Here is an 18,968-nt window from a genome sequence, read left to right on the forward strand (position 1 = left end):
GGGAGGAGCGGACCTCTTGGCTGCTCTGGATCTGCTCTTCCCCCACCACAAGACAGTGCTGTGTGGCTGTGGGGAGGGGCCAAGGGAACTGACCCCCTTCAAACAAGAAGAGAATACGCCAGGATTGCTTGAACCCAACCTAGCCATGTGTGTCATCGTTTAGGGGAGTGCAGAAAATCATTGCTTGGACCTGGACTGCTGCTTCCACGTGTCTTTCCTTCCCCAGCCTCTCCGTCGCTGAGCCGCACGCCTTGCTTTGGTATCTTGCAGCCTCGCGAGCACCAAAGGACAAGCATGGTTATTTCTGACCAGATCATTTGTGTGTGGTCTTTATTTTTGTATTTTCTTGAACACGACTGTTGAGTTTCCTGGAACTGCTTGGCCCAAACCAGAGCCCTTTGCATGTTAACAGCCTCACAGCTCGTTTGCGCAGCGTGGCGGGTGCCACGTGTGGCTCTCGGATGTGGCAGGAGAGTGAAATCATCATCCAGAATAGGAAATGGTGGCACAACTTCCCCCCGGCTCCAGGGCACTTCTCCTTTTGGCACCAGCGCGCGGGAAGGTGAAGTAAGAAGATCTCTGTCGAAAATGCAGAAGTGCAGGTTGCTCTTGGAAACCATCTCGATGGGTGAGCCCGCGGCGGAGCCCTCGGCCCCGGCCGGTGGGGAGGGGTATGTTTTTGTGCGGATGGATTCAGCCACATGCCTTGTGGCTTCCTCTTCAGACGGGAAGTCTGTGCGGTGCGTAATGAGAGGCAGAGGATGGGTGGGCTGCAGGCTCTGCAGTCTTCGCTTTGGAGAGTTGCCTTCTCCAGTTCTTCTGCCCTTGGGAACTAGCAGTCTGTGTCCCTGCTTGCCTATGTGTTGTCTTAGATGTCAGCCCTGCTCGTGGCATGTTGCTTAATCCCACAGGATTATTCCCACTTTCTGTGATGGTTTGTCTTGTGCTGACAGAGAGGGAGAGCCATCGTCCAAGCCCAGGCTGTGTTTGTTTGGATGCCGTTGGCTGTTTGCAGCGGCTGCTGCCGGGGAGGGACTGAGTCTGGCGGGGTTTTGGCTGGAATTTTCTTTGACCTCATTTGATTACTGAGTCCTACGTGCTCAGCGGTAGGGCAAAAACACCACAGGGAAAGTAGCTTATGCAAAAATACCTAGAGCCAAAACATTTCCAGATACACAAATGACTTTCCAAGGTCACATGGCAGATCCTGCAGTGGACCCCGAGCCTCATCCACAAAATCCTTGAGAACGACTCAGCTGTGGTGTAAGGCAGCTGATGGGCTGTGTGAGGCCATGGGGGAAAAGTAAGTGTGGGCACATTGGGGAAAGCAGATGCAGTTAACGGCACGCTATGGACGAAGATGACTGAGGGTAAGTCACTTTGCCTCTGTGGGCTTCTGGGTCCCACATACAGCCGTAGCAGATCTTTCCTCCTCCAGACTGTGCGGGGTGCAAGCATTGCTGCCGCTGCAGCTCCAGGGGCTTTGGTGCATCAGGTGGAAGGAAGAACGTGCATCCCTGCAGAGGAGAGCAGCCTTTGCATCTTTTACCCCAGCTCTGCTGTCTGCTGGAGAACGACGTTCTCAGTCTGTTTAGGGAGAGGGTGAGGTTGGGAGGGGCTGGAAGAAAAGCTGTTTTTGGGAGTGTTGTCTAGAGAGGAGGTGCCATCACGAGGGAAGTGTCTGTGAGTGTTGGCAGTGAGGACAGGCAGAGCGGAGCGGTTGTGAGTCCAGCACTACAGCTGGTGCAGGACCTCCGTGGTCTCTTTCCAGATCTACCAGGGGCTTGCCCTGACACCTTGGGTGAGTTACTTTTTCTTCTCTCAGCTCTTTTCAACCCTTCTTCCTACCAGGGGCACGTTGGAGCAACAAGTCCGCATGTTTGGGGGCATAGCATAGGCTGCCACCACCATTTCTGTGGATGAGTGATGTGAAGGGGGGCAATCCACAAGTGACAGTGCTGGGCCGCAAGATGTCCAAGTGCAGATGTGTTGTTCTTGTAAATTGTGCTTCTCCTACTTGAGCTTTCTGCAAGAGAAGGACTAGATACAAGATTATGGAATATACATAATGTATGTAAGAAGTTTGTAGCCCTGGTTAGAAGTGTCTGGCCAGTCCTGTGTGTATCATTGACATCTTCCAACATGCAAAAGGCCTTCATCTAGATCAAGCTGCTGTTGGAGGACTGAACTTCTACAAGTAGGGCTGTTCCACTCCATGCTGAAATGGCCAAGCCCAGGCTATGGGCTAAAATATGTTCGATTTGGGCAGATCATAGAGTATTTTCAGGTTTTGCCTGTCTCGGGGTTGCTAGTATGAGAAGCTGTGGTTCAGCTTCTGTTACTTGCTTGGTTGGGTTGTGAATCTCAAGCCACGATGAACGGCTGCAGCTTTCTGTCTGAGAGGGTGGGGGTAAACTCCAGCATGGGGAGCATCTCCTCAGCTTGAACTGGAGCTTTTGTCTTTGAAAGTCAAAGCAAAACCAGAAGAGCCACCTCCATCCCGTCGTGACAGTGAAGTCCATGTGAGTGTTGCTGTAGGTGTGTCTGCAGGACCGGATTTCCCAGCTCTCGGTGTAGCCGCAGCAGTGCTTGTGTCGGGCTATTGAGCTGCTGTGGCGCATGTTAGATTGCGAACAGGCAGAGCAGCGCTGCCATGATGTAAACACAGTTGTCTGGACTGTTTAGACACTGTTTTTTAGTATCCAGATTACTGCTGAACTTCTAAGAGGACGTCTTCATTTGTAATGGTATGAGGGATCATGGTCTTGTAGCACTAAGCGACAAATGTTGGATCACTTTGACAGTAGATTTAAACCCAAATCTCTTGTATCCCAGAAGGCAGCCTCATCTGGAAAGCCATTCTGTCCTTGCCAAGGATGCTGCAATGGTTTAGGAGTGGTCCTAAGAGTTGAGAACATCAAAGAGATGAAGCAAAGGCTTTGTTTGACACTAAAATTTTCAGCGGGGAACAGAAAAGTTTCATGTGTACAGAATTGAACTTTTTTCCCAAAACCAAAAGCAGGAGGTAAATGCGCACGCCCTGTGTCCCTGCCTCCTGCCAGCATCTGAGCACCCCTGGTGAAGGCACCGGCAGGGGAGGTGGCAGCCCGGAGCTGGTCCTGCTTGGGTCCCCTTCGGGGTGAGCTCTTTGTCTGCCAGGTGATGAGCTGTTACGGGAGTGAGAAGCTCTTCCAACCTGGGGGGTATATGAAAGCTCAATGTTTCAAAGGTTTTTTTTCTTCCCCGTTCTTCCCTTCTTCTAATTTTAACGGCCGTGCTTGGGATAAGTACTTTGAAGCCTTAATTGCAATTATGAATCTTCCTCTGTTCCCAGGTTTCCCCTAATTGGCTTCCTGTGAGAATTTACAAAGCTGGTAAAAACAAAACTGCTGTTTTTGTGAGGGAGTTGGTAGCGTGAGATTCCTGAGCCCAAATAAAACTCAGCTCAGCCGAGACTTCTCGTGCGCTGCTGTGCGGTGCTGTAATCAGACCCGTGGCCAGACGCTCACAAGGGTGGCATTATGTAAAACGTAAGCTGATTTACATGCTTGCATTTTGAAAGCGCTAATCTATTTTGATTTTTTTCCCTCTCTCTTTCTTTTCAGCCTTCTCTAATCTTCTGCGATCTCTGCCAGGTTCCCAGCTCTTTTGGCTGGAATAGGCCCCAGCTAAATCCTTTATCTGTCTATTTGGCAACCCTGGGCAAAGTAGTTAGCAAACGAATGACACTTTTCCTGGCTCATTAATTAGATTTACTGAGCTGAGTGGTTGCTACTGCAATAGTCTGGGCAAGGCAGTTCTGTATTTTGTTTCTTAGGAATTTGGGTTTTAAAAAAATAGAGCTCCAAGGCAGTCTGGTATTAGCGGTCGAATCCACAGCTCCCCTGCGTGCGCTGCTGTTGAGAATACGTGTTTTTCTCATGCGTAGCTTTATTTCTGCAATTTGCTGCTGTCTGAGCAGTTCTGATTGCATGTCATTGTTTTACTGCTCGAAAAGTTTGAGGATGGGTATCTGGGTACTCTGCCCTTGAGGTGCCCGTGGCAGGATATCTCGGTTAAGGCAGGTGGTTCTTGTGGGTTAGAAATAACCTCTGTGAAATATTAGTATGTTTTTATGTATTATAAATACGCTTTTTGACATGTCCTGCTCTGCCAGCCTTACCTGTCAGGGTTATAAATGGGATTGTGAAGGCTACATTAGGAAATAAAAATAACAGGATGAAAGAAAATTATGCTTTCACCTTTATCTGCCGCTGCTTGGCAGCCAGTGGCTAACGGAGCACGCTGCAGCAGGAGCCCCTGCCTCTGCTTTCGGAGGAGGAAACTGAGGCACAGAGAGGTCACTCACCATGCCATGGCACTGGAGCTCTTGGTTTCTATTGCGGACTTTCGGTTCCCTTTGTAACCACTAGACAACACTGTCTTTTTCTCAGCTCAAGGACTGAGAAGTCTGAGCGGGACGCAAATGTTGGGGGTCTTGTCTTCTGTGGCGACCTGGGAACCCAGTGCCAGGGTGTTGGGGCACTCTGTGGATGCTGATGGATGCTAATGATGTTGATGTGCTGCTGTTGCTGTCATCCCATTTACAAATGGGCAACTCGGACATGGAGAGACCAAAGTGGGGGTCATTCAGCCTGTGTTGGGGACGAGGGGAGGAGAGTCTCTCCAGTGAAAGAGTGGCAGTGCTAAACTGGGCACTATTTAAGCTCCTTGTGTATAGGGCACTTCATTTGTTGATGTTTATATGACTTGCCCATGATTGGATGAGGTGATGCAAAAGACTGATAGATGTGTCTTGCTGCCTTGTCCTCCTCCAGTCCTGAAGATGTTCAGGGGGTGGCTCTGCTTTTGTCTCCTATTCCTCAAGGTTGCCATGACTTTCCCTATAAAGGGGACATAGAGGAGAAGACTCAAAGTCCCTTTGCCTGCATTTGGTTGAGCATTTGACCCAGGTAGATTTGCAGTGGCTGGTGTGGAAGGGGTGCTGCAAGCTGTGAAATGTCATCCTGGGAAGGTGATCCTGCAACCTCTCCTGGGCACAGCCGGCAGCGATGGAGGCTCAGTGCAGAGCTGTGGCTGCTCCAGACCATGCCCAGTGCAGGGTCTGCCCCATCGGCTGGTGTGATGGGATGTGAGAGGGTCTGATCCTCCCTTCCTGGTCATTGCATCCCCTGTCACTGGCTGGGAGCAGTGGGGTGAAGCGCTGCTAATCCTGTGCTCATGGAGAGGAGGTCAGTGCTTTTAGCACAGGCTTCCTAAAGTGGCTATCCGTGTTAACTTTTATTGTGTCCTGTCCAACAGGAGACAACTGTTTAAAGGCTCTGAAGGGACGAGGATGTTCAGCAATTTTTGAAAGCCAGGCTTGGTGCCAGCTTCAATAGACAGACCCAAACAGGCTGCCTATGCTGTCAGGCATCGCTGCCTCGAGCAAAGGGCTGGCTTTGATGTTGCATCCCTCGGCTCCTGGAGCCACTTTGCCCCTGCAGCTCTAGGGGATCAGAGGGTAGCTGCAGGCAAAACCAACCACGGATGCTGCATGTATTCCTTACCCTGCCTGCTAACTCATTTCAAATTGGGCTGGGTTATGCCTTGGCTGATACAAAGAGCATAGCCTTGGCTATGGTCGTTTGGGGCAAGCACCGCTTGTGCTTGTAAAAACGATCCCAGGGTGTAGAGACGGAGAACTGCCGCAGTTACTGGAGGGAGTTTTGTAGGCAAAGAGCTGGGGGAGGAGAGCAGAAATAGCTGCAAAATGTCAGAAGGCTGTGACCAAAAGCAATTCGCACTTAACCCACTTGAGAGTTGCCCTCCCAGAAAAGTAGCAATTGTTTATCTACCAAGGACCCACCGCTGCTAGAGGCAAATTGGTTGCTAATTGGCCTTTCTGCTAAAGGCAGAGGGGTCAGGCTAGCTAATTAGACAGGTCTTTACACCTCCCTGGTTAATTTGGAGAGTGGAGCATATTCCCAAAGGGAGGTGGGCTTCCCAGGGAGGTGACCCGATCAGTTCGCTGGGTCTTTTGATCCCTCCCGGGGGCAAGCCAAGAGCTGGCAGATGTGAGACACAAGCTGGAACTCCATCTGTCAAAATAACCTCACAGTTATTTTGAGTTAACGTTTTGAAGTTAAAAGCAAAGAAACAACTTGAGGTCTCCCTGGAGGTAGGAAAGAAGGGGAATAGGTTGCTGCCAGCCTGGGAGCGCTGGGGTGGGAAGCCCAAGGTCTGCTCCGGGCCTCCCAAAGCCATGGGCTGGCAGAGCAGAGTGGCCTTGCTTTGCTGAACCTGTGCTATTCCTTTCTTTTTTTTGTAAATTCTTTTCAAAAAAGACCATCTACTTCTCAGAAATAAGAAACAGTCCCCGAGTGACCAGCTAAATTCAGGTGTGACCTGAGCGCGGTGAGTGTTGCAGATGAAATAGGGTGGAAAAGCCGAGAAAAGCACAGAATAAATATAGTGAGTGGGTTCTACAGCAGCTCTGAGGGTGAAATGCTCTGGGTTTAAGGTGCTGTCAGGATACTGGCGTGACCCTTGTCCTGTCACAGTCTTCCTGGGTGACCTGGGCAAAGTCACTTTGCCTTTCCCCATCAGCCTCGGTTCCCCATCACTGCATGGATAGTAGTGTGTTTTTCTTCCTCGGAGGAGTGATTTGAGGATAAGAGCATTAAATAACGTCCAAGTCTGGCGCTGCGGGAATGGGGAGTGAATAATTCCCTAAGATTGTGGCTATCAGGGGGAGCTGGTGCTGATCTGGGCTTTGGGAATCAAGTGTTTCAGCCTTAGGGTGGTGACACGTGGTTTTTCAAGCACAGTCTGGAAACTGTACGTTCTTTAAACTCTAAAAGCCGTGCAAGCATTGGGGCTGTTTTCTCTTTCTGCAGCTCTCTAATAAAGTGGGATGTGTCCAACGTCCCATCGGAGGGGCTTTGCCCAGACCCGTGCCCCTTGCAGGGCTCTGCCACATCACTCCCATTTGAGGCTGCTCCGGGAGGTGGTTGTGGGGAGCAGGACTATGGGCAACATCAGCCATGGAGGTGGGAACGGAGGAAAAAATGATGGGAAGGGAGAAGTTTGAGGCTGGCACCCGTATCGTGAGGGTGCAGATGGAAGTGGGGGACCTACAGGCTTGAAACCAAGAGTCTTCAGAGCCAGGCAGGGACCGCATGGAGAGGAGTGTGATCGGGCCACCATGGGTTTTTGGGGCTCGGTCCCAGTTTGCTAAAAATACAGCTTGTCATAGCCCAGCCTCTCCTCGCAGAGCAGCAGGACGTGTGTTTGTGAGCTGCAGCTGGAGTGTAACTTGCTCCCATCTGTGCTTGTGGCTTGGGGCTGCGAGGGCTTGTTCTTTCAGTAGCTGAGTTGCTGCTGCTGCAGGGTGCGGTCAGCCTCAGCCCCGCACCGGGTCTGCCCAAAACGGGCTCCGAGCCCTCCTCTGGGCCCGCTGGGGAGGGGGATGTGGCTGGCCCTGCTCAATGGTGTCAGCGCTGCGATGGGAACGCAGGGGAAGTGAGGGGGAGCCTTTTGCATCAGTGTCCCCATGTCCTTCAGGGGTGCTGCTGTCTCTGGGGGCTAAAGGGCTTTGTCTGGTCTGCTGGACCCAAAACCAAGGAGCATCAAATCCCCAAGCTGCCCATGGGCCACCTCTTTGACCACTGTTTGTCCCTTTGTCTTGGTGAGAGGAGAAGGACCCATGAGGGGCATGACCAAGAGGTCTTCGCTAGCAGCATCCTCCTGATGAAGCCCATTCACATCCACTTTGTGCTTGAGACTCGGAAGAAACCCTGGCAAGTGGGACCGCAGGAGGATTTGGGTGCCCATCAGCAGCAGACCCCGCGTCAGCTCCAGCGACGCCCCTGTAGTTACCTTTTGCAATGAGGATGCACTTGGATGACAGTCTGCTGCTCGGCTCCCTACCCCCAAATAAATGCTGGTGACAAATCCCATCGTCACCTGAACTGGTTTTCCAGTATGGAGAGCCCATGGCAGCCCTGCTTCATCCCAGGAAATGGATCCCTGCTGACAGCCCCAGATTTGGGAGGATCGGACGTGCACGGGGTGTGCCTTCATACCAGGGGCTCCTGAGTGCCGTTAATCTCTGCTCCAATTCAGCTTCAAAACAAAGGGTGTGGGGGTTAATCTGATCATAGTTTGCTTTGGGGTTGGGGCCTCTGTTTTTTTATTAGATAAGAAAATTCAATGGCATGAAGCGTTGGCCTGGTTCTTACTTCAAAGCAATCCCCATGTCATTCAGACCAGGTATTGCCATTGCAACACAATTTTAGAACAAAGAAAGAAAACAGAGACAAAACTAAAAACAGGAACCAGCAGATAAACAATACTCCGGTGCCGCTGGTGCTGAGCTGAGCTCCTTCCTGCTCTCAACCATCTGGTGAGTCAGCGGTGGGGCTCGGGGGAGCCCAGCTCTCCTGGTCAGCTTTTCACAGCAGGGAAACCAGCTGGGAAGTGATTGAAAAGCTTTTCCATTCATAAAAAAAATTGTCAGGGTGTGAGCTGAGCACCCAGCTCTCCTCCTCTGAGCATGCTCAGCCACGATGCCCCAAGTTCATCGCTCTGACCCAGGCAAGGCATTTCGCCGGCTCATGCCATGGGTTAATGCCTTGCCCCGGCTCCGAGGAAGCCACATGCATTTCCTTAGGGGGTGAAGAATTGAGCGGCAATGACCGGTGAGCTCTCGAGGCGCAGGAGCGCAGTCAGTGCTCGGGGTTACAGCTGCCTCAGGGATGCTGGAGGTGGGCGAGCCGGCACAGAAGCACCCTTGGTGGCAGGTACCAGCCTGGGTACCGGTTTTCCTAGTCACTGTCATTGAAAACTGGTGCGATGCTGGTCCCAGAGAGAGCCAGCTTGGTGGGGGCTTGCTCAGTGCAACGTGAACCTAAACACTGCTGCGTGGAAGAAAATGTCTCATTTGATCAGAAATGAGAAGTTTCATTTTTTTCTGGCTTGATTTTTACTTTTTGAATCACAGTCGGATGAGTGCAAACACTGTTTCGAAATGATGAGTCGAAAGGTTTCATTCTGAGTCCTGGAGACCCCCCTCTCTCCACTCCTCAGCTTGCGCACCCTCCGAGCAGAGGCATTTTGCTGAGGTCTAGTCCAATTGAGGAATTTGCTTGCCTCGAAACATTTTCTCTTAAGTTTCTGGCAGCTCTGCTTTTGCTCCTACTGTGTTTTAATTTGTTGCTTTCATTGCATGCCCTTCTGAAAACTTGACCCTAAAGCAGCATCTCCGTTATCATCGGGGCTGGTCCTAAGGCCACCCCACGTGCTGACCTGCAGGTGGGACATGGCAAAGCTGCAGCCTTGACAGCCGGTACCCGATGCCTGGAGCACGTACAGGCTTGCTTCTAGCTGGCTGCCAGTGAGTGGTGTGAGTCCTGCTCCTGATGCTGTAAAACACATCTGAGACTTTATCAGCTCAAGGATAGCAGGTCCCAGAGCAAAAGATAGCTCAGGTGTGCAGCGTTAGGACCCTGCTTCTGATATTTTTAATTTTTTTCTTTCTTGCTGTGGAGCCTCTATCTCTGAGTCTCGGAAGCAAAAAGCAGTTGCAATTCAGAGTTGGTGTTTGTTTGCACCTCTTGGTTTTATTTTTTTGGAGTTCACAGCATCTTCATCTCATAAGTGTTAGCCTTAGGCTCTGGCTGCTAATGCAGGTGATCTTGGGGATGAAATTTGGGAAATCCCATTAAATAATTCCCATTTGCAGCAACATGAAGGGCTTGGATGGAGGTGTTTGTGTGGATCTGACGTCTTAGGCATTTCTCAGCTTCCTGTTGGCTTTCTCTTCTGATCCTCTGAGCTGGGGGTACTTAGTGCCGGCTGAACAGAGAAAAGCTGTACCGGAGGGAACTGGGGTGATAAACCACTTGTGATTACCACTGAAAAGTGCTAGTACTGTGGGATCTACAGCCCCAAACCCAGTTGCCCTATTTCACCGGAGGTTCAAAACATTTATCCCCAGTCACTCTGGAAGCCTCTCCTCCTCCTGTGGCTCTGCAGAGAGGTGTTGCTTGTGCGGCAGGGCTGCGGCGTCCCTGCAGACCCGCACCCCGGGTAACCTGCTTCCCGTGACCGCGGCAGCCCCGCTTTCTGTGCACGGGGCGTCGTATTTCTTTTTTTTTTTTTGGTGGAGTCGCTCGGGGCTACGTGATGCTGAGCGCTGCCGGCTCCAACGTCACATGTGTGTGTGTAGAGGTTCGTGGTTGTTCTGTTCCCCTCTCCCTTTCTCGCCCTCCCCCAGGTTTTGCTCCTTCCGTGCGGCGCGGCCTCGCAGCTCGCTGCGTTCCCCCCTTCAGTGCGTTCGCCCTTCCCTGGGAGAAAAGTATCAGTGTGGTCTGTGGTGCCAGGCTGGGAAAGTTGCGCTGAGCAATAAAAAGTCAATCCTGCCCTGTGTTAGGGAGAGTCCCTCTCTGGATTTGTAGTTTCTACCCCGCCTTGGCTCCCCTGCCTGCAGCTTTGCCCAGCAGCACGGCCCTGGGGCACACAGGTTTTAGCTGTTGTATGACACCTTAGGACGCTTTCTTGGTGGGTTTGCTGATGCAGGCCAAGTACTAGACACAAAATTGATGACCAGAGGCTGCTTATTACAGGAAGATGGCAGAGCACTTTCCCTTATTTCTGCCTCTCCTGGATTTTTTTTTTTTTTCTCATCCCCAACTTGGACGATGCTCCATCCTTTGGTTGCAGTATGTTTTTAAGCTCTTTTCTAAGCTGAAGACTTCCCCTCTGACCACAGACATTTCTTTCTGCTGCATGCTGGTATGCTGTGTCCGTGGTCAAGCAGCCTGACAGATGGAGCAGCAGCAGAAGTGACCGTACAGAGGTGCAGTTGTTAGGTGAGACTTAACTTTCAAACTGTCTTACAGTCTGCTGCTTAAGGATGCTCTCTGTGCCCTGGCTGTGGACTATATGATGGCCACCACTGTGCCTTCCCACAGAGCCATTTTCTTTCGTGAATGTGTATTGTGAATTAATTTGGACTTCTTTCCGCAAAGAAGCGTCTCATGATCTAAGTCCATGACTGGGCTCATCCAGTCTAGCTCTGCATAGCCACGAGCTGGGTGACTGCATTGGACCTAATCACCTTGCATTTAGTGGAGAGGGACAGGCATGTCCTGGTAGGACACAGGTGACCATCTTAGATACCCCTTGGCACAAGCTGAGCAGCCCCAGGTAAGTGGTTCACAAAGAGGTGTCTGAATTTAGCTGTCGGCAGTTTGGTGAGATGAATCACGTCTCACGTTTCGATTTCTTGGGCTGGGCTGAGCCCCCCTTCCTGCACTGCTGCAGAGAACCCCCCCGGCCCCCAGCCCCGCCAGACCTGCTGCGCCCGCTGCGGGACTGCCCGGCCGGCACCCAGAGGGGAGCAGGCAGCCGAACATGGACATAAAACCTGGGTGCTGCTTTGCCCCTTTTGTGTTACCTTCTGTAGGTGCTGTTTGATATTAAAAGGACTCCGAAACTGCTTTTGCACGTTAGGTGCTTTCCCTGCTTTGTGGTGGGAGTCTCTCATTCAGCCCGGTTCTCAGGCACAGTGAGAACAAGGAGCGATCTCTGAGTCTTAGTAAGCTTTCCAGTTCTCACGTTTTCTGGTGTAAATGAGGCTTTGTAGTTCAGCAAGACAACAACATTGCCCTGCTGCTTGAGGAGGACTCAAGTCCCGTAGTGCTGCTGTGCACTGAAGATCTTTGTCACAAGGGAGCTGCCAGGCTGGTACCTCTCTTCTGCCTGAGACAGCATTTACCACTAATAAATCAGATCTTAATTTCCTACTGTTAGCATGTAGGGATGGCCTGCGCCATTCCTGTAGTGAAGTAATGCCCCTTAGCATGGTTATCCTGTAGGCACAGATGCTGTTGTTATTCCAGAAGAAGGTTTTCTTCTTGTGCCATGAGTTTTATCTTCCACTTTAAGAGGAAATCACTGTCTAAACCTCTCTTTCCCATTTCACTTCCAAATACTGCAGTTTGCTCAGAATCCTACATTATGTGCAAATCCCACAGCAATTTGAAGGTTGCTGGTTGGGGTAATGGCTTGTTGCTCATCTATTACATTAAGACTTTCTACGTGTGCTGCTCCAGCCGTCCCAGAGTAGGGGGCTCATTGCCGTGAAAATCTTCCTTCCAGAGCAGTTCAAGAAATAGGTTGAATCAATTGCTGGTGGGATCTCCCAGCAGACAGTCCCATCCTTCCCAGCAGAGATGCATCCCTGTAGCTGGACACTTTGAATGTGGAATTTGCCAGTGATGAGCAGGGCAGCTCATTCCTGGCTGTAGTTTTGCATATTGATGTGATTGCTGAACCCCCCAGACACCCTGTGTGTCCAGGAGGCCAAATGCTTTCCTGTGTTGCTTGTTCAAACCAATGCCCAATTGACGTTTTGGTGGTTTTGGTCTTCTGAAAAACCACTTTAGTCTCGATGTCTTTATCACGAGCGTTCCACTCAGTGCCTTTCTGTCTGGATGACTTCTCCTTGGCACGTGTTGCTTCCTGCACACTTGTATTGTGGATCCTCACCACCAAACCCCTGAGTCTGCACTGCTCCTTGGAGCTGTTTCTGCTCTAGTTCATTCATTGATACCCTGATGGCAGCAAATATTCACAGCATTGGTCCCAGTTGCATTTGTTCACCCCTTCGCCTGTCTTTCCAGCCCTGCGCTGGGTGATCCTGTCCTGCTGCCCCTTCCCAACAGCCTGTGTGATTTGTTTACTCCCTAAATCCTGCTCTGGATGTTCCTTGCTCAGAGACCCAGTACTGAGGTCTTCATGTCCCACCTTTGAGTAGAGCATGAATGAGATGTCCACGTGCCCTTACGCCTCTCCTGTGCCGACTGTCAAACTAGATAGTACAAGGTGATTGAGCTGGGCTGGTGCAGACAGCGTTAAATTACAGCTTTTTGTTCCAGATTCTCCCTATGACCTGGAAGATGATGTTTAATTTCTGGTGTCCTCTTCCTTTCCTCCCTCCACATCCCAAGAAAAGGAGGAAGACAACAGAGCGGGATAACATCTTTTTTCCTGTTTTTCTTTGCCTGTTGGTAGTATTTTGCTATATGTAAGTACAGCAGATAGCATCATGGGGACCTTGCTGTGGTTCACATTTGTAATCTGTCCTGTTCAAAGTAATTTGGCTCCTTGCTTTAAAGACGAGAAAAGGAGGCAGTCCCTCAGGGTACCCGGGCACTGCCACGACTGACTTCTCAAGAAATCAGACCTAATGACAAATTTTTCAGTCCTATCCCTTGCTCTCAAGCCTGAACTACTACCTGACAGTGGTAGTGGTGATGATCTCAAGCAAGCCCACATGGCTTGGGTGGGTGAGTAGGTGTACGCGTAGATTTGCAGAGATGTGGGTGCTGATACTTAAGTGGATTTCTCTTGCGTTTGCCCTCCGTGGCCTCATCGGTGGTTGGTTTTGATCAGTTCTTCCGTGGCCAGGATTCAGTAAGGGGTTTTGCCAGCTGGAAAAAAAGATTTTCCATGTTGCTTCTCTGCTGCCTGTTCCTCTGTTGGTTTGGGGAGTGGAGACTCCCTGGAGGTGAGGTTTTGCTGTCCAAGGAGCGAAGGTCACTCATGGTCCCTTCCATGGCTCGGCGTGCTCTTACTCCTCGGGGTAAGAGCAACTTCTGTCCTGGCTCAGCGGGGCAGGAACCCGAGGCCCTACAAGGAAGTCGCGTGGTGCCGGGGTGTTTGGATGGTACGCGCTCCTTTGCGAGCACTCTGAAAGGATGTTTGTCAAACCAGTTGCCTCCTGGATCTTTTGATACGCTGCCTTTGTGTGGTTTGAACGAGCATCTTATCACCTTCATCTCCCTGTTCTTTGCAGAGCACTTACTTGAGTAGTAAACACACGAAGGCTGAAGTTTGAATCTTAAAGATTGCAGGTTCCTCCCCTCGTTGCTCTGATTTCTACAAAGACTTCCTCCCGCTGCTCCCTCTCTCGGCTCTGAGTTTCTATCTTTGGCTCCCGTATGGAGTGTAGAGGAGGCAGTAAAATCTTGCAAGCTAAGGATAGTTAAAAACCAAGATTTCTTCTGTAATCTATGAAAAACAGACACTTTCACTGGAGGATCAGGTACCATGCATGTGCTTGCTCCACTGTGTGGCACAGCTGCATATCCAGCTCCTCTGCTGCAATGGGGGTGCATCCCCAAAGCTCCCGTGCTGCCTGTTGCCCACTGCCCGTTTTGAGGATGAAATGGAGGAGGCAGAAAGCTGAGGTGTAGCTCAAGGGAGGTGATGACCTTGCTGGGGTGCTTGTATGAGGATCTTGCCCTGAAAAAAGCTCTTGTTAGAATCCATTTGCTTTAATTCCCAGTGAAGTGGTTTTCCTTCTGTTGCAGCATCAGCCCAAGCTCCTTTTTTCTTTAGCCTCATCAGGCTTCTTGCCCTTTTCTCCCTAGTGCCCTAAGCCCTACCGCAGCAGTGAGCCACCTCCTCGCACTAGCGCGTGAGTTAGCATCTCTGCGAGGCAGTCTGTGTCCCTCCACCCGTTGCGATTGCCAGCAAACCTGGGCAGCGTGTTCACGAGCTGATCCCGTGGGCGAAGGGGCTTGTTTTTCCTCTCTCGTTTCCTGCCCGGGATGCTCAGCCAGCAGCCTCAGAACAATCGGGGCAGGAAAGGGCGTTATCCTGCTGTGAAGGTACCCGGGGGCTTTCTCCGGTGCTGGTGGAGCGGTGCCTTGCTTCCCTGCTGCAGGGTCCCCTCTGAGAAGGTAGAGGACTTTCAGCCAGGTCCTTTCCTGCCCGTGGGCGTCTTGAGGAGATGCTGGTGGGTTTTGCTATCATGGAAGGGGAAATCTCAGCTTATTACATGGCTGCCTGGGTTTCCTTTCTTGGGAGGAGTGGATTAGAGCAGGGCAGGATGCTGGCTGGGGTGGTGCCTCCCCAGGGCATCATGATGGAAACGTCTGGGGTGGGTGAGCAGGGATTTGCCCTGCTGGTTGGATTGGAGGTGGCCGGTGTCCCGGGAGGGGGTGGTCTAATTCCCTTCACTACTTTATTTGGGAACACCAACTTTGGACTTGATCTTTGAGCTCTTTCCCCCTGTTCCCATCTAATGGTGGTTGTCCTGGGCTCCACCACTACAGGAGGAGATCAGAGAAGTCCTTTGGATGTTGAAGATAGGACTCACGTGAACCTTAATACAAGAAAAGTGCTGTTCCTTGCAGAAAAGCCGGTGTGACCCCCGATTCAGCTTCTCATGTGCCTTGTCCCAACCATGTGGGAACTGCTAATGGCCTCAGTCATCTCCTCAACTTGGCTGCTCTGTGCAGAGGGACCTTCTGTTCCTGGGGCAGGGTCATTCTGGGCATGAAGGAGTTGAGGTGTTCTCCTTTGCTCTGATACTGAGCAGGAGAAAAGCCGTGAAAGGAAAAGGTCCCAGGGCAGTGAAGGCAAGTGGGGGAACCACAGTCTGTCCCAGCTGAGTGGAAAGCCCCTGCCATGGAGCTGTGACACCCTGAGGGCTTCCCGTGGCCTCAGGCTTCACAGCCCAGCAGGAAAATATATTCTTTTTTGTTGGTGGTGGGTTTTTTTCATATTTTTTGAAAACTTTGGGATTTTTGCAAACCTTGTGCCTCAAAGCAGGACAACAAATGAAAATCTAAAAACAATGATCATCAAATTCCCGCTTTCCACCAAGGGATAATTTTTTACCTGTTTAATGTAGTTAACAGGAACATTGTAATTTATCTGTCCACCTTTTTAACTGCGACAGAGATGAATGAAGACTTCTAACTAAGCAATCTCAGATGGAAATTCTCCAAAGACCTGCATCCATGCAAGGTGCTGAGACAATTTCACAAATACTCTGAAGATACTTTTCAGACTGAACTTTGGTTTGCTATGCCTTTTCTCACTCACTTTAATAATTATTTGTTTGTCTTGTTAGAAAATTAGCAGGTGCCTTTTGGGCAATCAGACCTTCTGGGGGGTAGGTTCAACTTTGCCCCACGCCCATGACGTTGCTAACTGTGGTCATTTGTCGAAAACAGGGCAAAACCTCGAGGCAAATTGGTTTCCCTCAGGACATGGGGTTCTTAAAACCAGAGGGCTTAAATGTTGTCACTGCTGTGGCCGAGAGTGGCGTAACATGACCAGCGTGATGTAACGTTAACGAGAGTAAGCCTTGCTTTCTGCCTGCATGGTCCTGGAGCTGTTTGCGAGCCGGTCACCTCCCTGCGCCCAGTTGTGGTTCTGGGGTTCCTGGTTCCCCTCTTGGTCTCTGTCAGTCCCACTTGCCACGTCCGTCGGGGCGTTCTGCCGATGCACCCTGCTGACGGCAGGCGTCTGTCCTGCATGGGAGAGTTGGAGAGGAAGGTGTTTCTTGGGACGTGTGGTGGTAGATGTTTATCTTGGTTGGTCAGCTACGTGTATGGACCAGAGCGGTGTGAGGTGATGGGGACTCTATCTAAGTGAGATCTAGCTATCTTCTTGCAAGAAGTCCAGTTCTTTCTGACTGTGCTGATACTGCAGGTGGCAGGAGGGTGGTATGGAGGGTAAGGAACGTGCCTGGAGAGCTGGAGACTTGCCTTATGCTCCCAGCTGTGCCACAAGTCACTGTGGGACAGCTGAAAAATTGCTTAACTTTTCCAAACATTGGCTTCGCCCGCTCTTAAATGGTGACTGTATGGTTTGCACAGTGTTTGGAGGCTGCTTTTAAGGTGCAAAGTTACTGGAGAAGGGAAACCAATCTCATCTTAGAGAACAGCCAGGGCTTGAAGTCCCATCGCTTAATTTTGTAGGGTTGGGGTCCGATGCATGGGCGAGGTGTGGTGGCATAAAGCCCTTCTGCTTGCTTTGCTCAGCTCTTGCTAACGCTGCGCAGAGCAGGAGTGGCAGTCGATCTGGCCACACTTTTCTGTACGCAATATGCTCTCTGAAGAGAGGTAGTTCATGCCTTGTCCAAGGGTGATACTCAGTCGTTGCCTGAGGATGTTCCTCACAACTGCTGTGGTGTCCCCTCTGTTCCTGCCTCCTAGGAGCAATAGCTCTAGATGGTTCACATAAGGGCTGGGCACTGTGTTGCATCGCCTGCAGAGCTGCTGTCAGGAGATTTGTGACAATCCGATGTCGGAAGGTCTCTTTGTTATCCTCCCTGCTGTTTTGTCTCAATTGGTCCCTCAAAACCCTTCTCTCTTCCCTGGGTGGTGGTTGTGCTCTCTTGAAAGTGTTATTGGCAACTGGGGAGAAGGCAGGGAAACCCACACCTTTTGCAACATGTTGCTCTGCTTGGAAATGCGCAGAGCAGCAGCCCGCCTCAGTGACGAGGGTGCCCCTGAAGGGTGCCGGGGCATGACCGCTCGCAGCGTTTGCTCCGGGTGTGTTGTGAAACGTGACCGCAGGCAGTTCACCGCACAGCGACCGCGCCGTCCCTTCCACCTGCTCCAAATACCTTGCACCTTACGGTTTTGCCAAAGCAGCTCTTGGTTTCGCAGTTCTGTTACTGGGAGTCCAGCTGGAGGGAGATGATGAAGGGACAGATCTTTTTTTTTTGCAGAGTTGCTCAACACCCTCACAAACCATTGCAAAGCATTGATTAAAAACCTTGACCTCAACACTTGTTTTCTCTAGTGCTCTTGAGATGCTTAACAGAGCTCCTTGGAAACTCTGATTACGTCCTCCAGAACTGTCCCTGCTCAGTGTGGGTGGGAAGGAAGGGAGAGTTTGGGGAATAAACAGTAGAAGAGGTTGAAAAGTTTCTGCTTGGTTGTGGTGGATAAACTGAGTCCTCTCCCATGAAAGATGCTTCCATAAGCACTGTCTTGGGAGAGGAGGTTTAGATTCATGTGTGGTCCGTAGCACACCAGGAAAAAAAACCACGAAGACTTAGTATTTTGTGGTTTGAAAGTTATGGTAATATCTTTGTCCTATTTTGTCCTTAAATTCCCTGCCTGTTCTGTGCTGGGATATGAGAGGCATCGGAAAGGGATGGCTGGGCCGGCGCGCGGCTCACCCCGAGCGTGTGGTGAGGAGCGCGTTCCCCTCCGAGGACCGAGCTGTGCTCTAAAACAAGCTGATGTGCAGGGAGGTGTATTTTTGTGAGCTGGGTGTTGTAAAGGGTGCTTATGAGTCATGCTGTGCTCTTAGTCACTGCTTTCCTCTTGCCACAAGTCATGACTAAGGTGCTGATGTACAGATTCTCCGCTCATTCAGTCCTCGGCACCATGGCAGAGCATTTCTTGGGCGTTCCTTGCACTCGCACTGTGGATGGATAAAACTTTTGGTGAAGACCATAATAACAGGCTGCGGCAGCGGGACACAAGAGGCAGGAGCCCATGAGCCTCTTCGGGGTAAAGGAGAGAACTTGCGTTTGGCAGGTCAGTCATTCCTCGTTGTGTGTTTGCTTTCACCTGTGTGGAGCCATTGGTGGCTTCTTTCCAGCATAGGAAGGACCGAGTGGCAGGGCTGGAGCCAGCCTCGCCACCCCCTTAGCTCTCAGGGAGCCCCAGCAGCCGGGCATGGCTTTACTGAGCCCTTTTGGGGGAATTGCTGGGAATTAAGTGTCGGTGGAGGTGGCCGTGCTGAGTACACCAAGCAGGGGGGACCAGGTGGAACCTCTGTCGTGACCACAGCAGCTTTTGCTCCTGCCAGGGAGGAGGTGGGGGGCTGTGATGGGCGCAGCCACCACTGAATACTGAGTGTCAAACGTTGACCAAATAAGCAGAGAGTCGAGCTTTTTGGGGTAGCGTTGGGAACTGCACAAGCGTGTGGCATAGGTACAGGAACGAGCTGTCCAGGATGAAAGCAAAGGCAGGTGTTTTTTGTAGTATTGGCAGGTTTTATTTCTTCTTCCTGGATTATTTTTGTGCATTTGGTTTGCCTCTAACCAAGAAGCAAAGAGTCTGTGGGATGAGCCCTTCTCTGTGTGTTGGGAGAGGGGAGGTGCCTGCCCCAGGGTCCCTCTGGACGCCAGGACTGGCACTGCAGGGGAGGAGGGAATCTCTGCC

The sequence above is a fragment of the Fulmarus glacialis genome, unplaced genomic scaffold, assembly GCF_000690835.1.
Source record: "Fulmarus glacialis isolate BGI_N327 unplaced genomic scaffold, ASM69083v1 scaffold9068, whole genome shotgun sequence".
Lineage (NCBI taxonomy): Eukaryota > Metazoa > Chordata > Aves > Procellariiformes > Procellariidae > Fulmarus > Fulmarus glacialis.